Genomic DNA, 3,492 nt, shown 5'->3' on the forward strand with positions numbered 1-3,492 from the left:
TCCTGCAAATATAGTGTAAACATCAGCCTTATTCTGGGTTCTCAAATCTTCCTGTGCGGCTCCTTCTACAAAAAATGTTACAATCATTTACTATGTGCAACTGATTTTTTAGCTATAATTAACCTTGTTTCTCAGTTGAGAGTTTTTCATGACACAACAGTGTTGCCACGAAATAAGTGCACGCGTGAAGGTAAGAATGTAAGAGCATGCAACTCCTTACCCAGGAAAATTTAATCTGGAACCTTGGAAGTATTAGGGAACTTCTGTTTTCCAAGAAATCCAAACTCCTATTAAAGTCTGCAGGTTTTGTCAAGGCATTTTCAAAGTGTTGCTTACGTTTATCTGGGTCACTTCTCGTAGACTTCCCAACTTACTGTCTTTTATGCCCATTGAAGTAGATCAGTGCAGTGCTCTTTATGAGTGAGACAGCAAGGTGTTTCAGCAACTTGACATTTCTTATTGTTCCGGTCATAGCTATTCATGATAAATGCAGATCAGAAGATAGCTGTACTGGTTTAAAAAGCCAGACCCAAACTTTGTAACTTGCTCTTATGCTTAACATCTCTTTATCGTCCCCTTTTCAACAGTTTCTATTTCCATCTTTAGTTTGGCCACAAGATGGCAATAACTTGCAGACAAAATGAAACACGCAGACCGATTTGGAACTGTCTCCCTTACTGAGCTTTTCCCTGCGCTCTCCCCCAGCCCCCCTCTTTTGTTTCAATATTTAATTGCATTTCTTTCGGAATTACTAGGCAACCCACCCCCAGATGTGCAGTTTAAAGGTGATGTGCTTGCAGTGTGATTTTCAGGATCTACTCCGTAGAGCACCATCATGTGATACTGGGGTAAGGTGGAGTTCAGCTTTAAGGGGGAGTCTCCAGCCTTCCTCACCAATCTTTAGGATCTGACTGGAGAAATACGAAAGGATCCTTCTCCTTTCCCTGATCCTTCTCCGTCCAGCGTCCTGGGCCAGCCCCTGAGCAGACCAAAGACAGGCAGAGCAGTAGCAAGGTGAGTTTCCCCTGTGGCTGCTTTTTCATGACTCTGGGTGGTTGTGTGCCAGTTAGGCTGGTGTTTGCTTGCTGTGTTAGGTGCAGGTGACAAAATCCAAGGGAGGGTTAGGCTCCAGGTAGAACTTCTGAGCAGCTGGGTGAACCATCAGCTTGGGCTGACAGCATTTTGTGCTCTCTTTTGAACAGCTCCGATAGTTTTACTGCGCATTTCCATTCACCTCCCAGCACATTATTTCACCCTTTCTGTCTCTTGGTGCTAAACTTTCAACCAAATTTCGCACAGAGAGTCGGGAGGATGTGCTTGGTAGGGGAGACTGTGAAATCACCCAGAGGGGTCTGCAGAGCTATGGGCTTTCCCCACCCCAAGCCAGCACTCAGAGTGGGGAGGGATTTCCTTCCTGACTTGGAGCTGGGGGTTTAGGAGACAAGGAACAGTGCAACTGTTCAGGAGATTGAACTTCATGCCCCCCTGTTGTCTGGTCCGTTTTGCAGATGGATGGGAAAGAAGGACACCTTGTCACTTGCCAGCAGTGCTGTTTCTGAGCTGGTTCCTAAGATATGCTCTTAGGTTGCATCTCTGCTATGGGAAAGATGAGGGAAGAAGGAGCAGTAACATTTTCTGGTTTTGAGTTTGATACTTAATAAATAAGCAAGAGCAGAGCTTGGCTAAGGGAGTAGAAAAACCAAGAGCACGAAACCCCGGACACCTTATTGCTGGGGGCAGTTTGGTCCCGGCTGGTGAAAGAACCCGCCCAGCTCCTCCTTGCAGGACATGGCTCCTTGCCTGCTCCTGCCATCATTCCATCAAGTCACAGGGCTGGAGTGCCCACCTCGTGCTATACAAGTGATGGTGGAGTTCATGATTAAATCCAGATGTTGATTTTCAGACTATGACAAAGTTACACTGTGGGAATTGAGGAGCCCTGGCTCTCCATATCACCCACACTCTTTTCCTTTGGGTAAGATACCTACTTCTGGCATCACAGAAGTGATACTTCAAGGGACCTTAGGGGCGGAAATTTCTTTATTGGACCCTAAAACAGATTTGGTGGACTAGGAGATCTGATAAATTTAGTTAGCAGAGGCAGAAGGTCTGAGAGGGAATACTCAGGTGCATACCTAGCTAGCTTGAAAATCAGAGTAGTCAAACCTCCGACAGAGATGCCTTTTGTCTGAAATCCTTGCTATTAACTCTCACAGTAAAATGTCACTCAGAGGCAAGCTACATTGCCTGTCGCAGTTTCATGTAGCCTTGTGGTGATTAGAAAGAGCCAGCAGAGCCAGCTGAGGTGAGCTCCTCCTTCTCTCACCAGTGAGAAGGCATGGCATTGGCATGGTCATCCTTTGGCTGACCCTCAGGAGGAGCTGGAGCTGCAAGCCCAGCCCTCACGCGATGGCTCTGCCCTAGGGAGGAGGCAGCCCCCGCTCTGGTCCCCAGCATGTGGCTGCTTAAAAGGGTGTCTGTAGTAAGAGGGTGTCACCAGTAAGAGACAAAGACAATTCTCCAGAGACTTAACATGGTACAGGGATTTATATCGAGTATCATTTAAGAACAAAAGCTCACCTATTCAGGGTAACTTTTAATGAAGTACATTTTAGTGGGCAATGTTTTTACAGCTTTCGTGATAAAGGCCATATAAAGTTGGGTTTGAAAGCCGCTTGTGTGAATTTTAAGTGGCATTACTTTCATTACCATAACCTAAGGTTAAGTGAGCAATAAATTTAGCTCATGGGGGTGGGCATAGAGAAAGTTCCAGGTTCAGTGTGGAATGCAGTGCCACTAATGATGCCCAGATTCAGTGCCACTAATGGCAAGTGGAAGTAAAGGTGTCAGGTTATTGATTAATTGTTTTTTAATTGTTTATCAATTAATTTGATTTTATTTTTTTTAATTTGCCTTCTGAACACATATGCTTGAATTTCAGATTTTTAAAATCCAAGGCCTTGCAAAGGGGTGGTTATTTAAGAATGCCTATTTCCCTTGCATGGCTAAAGAAATTTTCTGCGGTGTTTAAAATTTGCCATTTTTTGTCTTGTTTTCTTCTTCCTGTGCTGCACAGCCCTGCTAGCTAAGATTAAGGTGTTCAGAGTTCCTGATTTACCTTTGACTCAGTGCCAGTGCTGCTGAGGGCACTTGGCCGCTCAACATCGTGTATGCATTACGGAAAAAAAGAAAAAAGCAATTGAGTCATTTTTCCACCCGTCACACTAGTCAGATGGGCTTTCCCCCCTCCTCATGTGATGCCTGGATATAATTTCACTTAGAGCAGTTCGAAAAAGCAGACGTTTGCAGATTAAACTTGTGAAAAGGAGATGTAAAACATAAAGTGGAGGCTACGCTGGTGGAAGGCTGAAATTGCTTCCCGGCTCGCTATTTCGTGCGACTTGTGCCGGCGGGAACGGGCCGGGCAGGGCTCGTGTCCCCGCTTGCCGTCCTGCGCCTCGGTCCTGCCTGCTGCCTCCTTGCCGCAGCCCC

General features: G+C 45.8%; 1 protein-coding gene across 1 annotated transcript in view; it reads left to right on the forward strand.

The window, feature by feature from the left end:
- Positions 1-920: 920 nt before the first annotated feature.
- Positions 921-3,492, forward strand: part of NPY1R (neuropeptide Y receptor Y1) — a 16,760-nt gene continuing 14,188 nt past the window's right edge. The window contains exon 1 of the mRNA XM_008638592.2: positions 921-1,014. The gene's annotated coding sequence lies outside the window, so the exon portion shown is untranslated. The remainder of the gene's footprint in view (positions 1,015-3,492) is intronic.

Source organism: Corvus brachyrhynchos, unplaced genomic scaffold (assembly GCF_000691975.1).
Source record: "Corvus brachyrhynchos isolate BGI_N302 unplaced genomic scaffold, ASM69197v1 scaffold178, whole genome shotgun sequence".
Lineage (NCBI taxonomy): Eukaryota > Metazoa > Chordata > Aves > Passeriformes > Corvidae > Corvus > Corvus brachyrhynchos.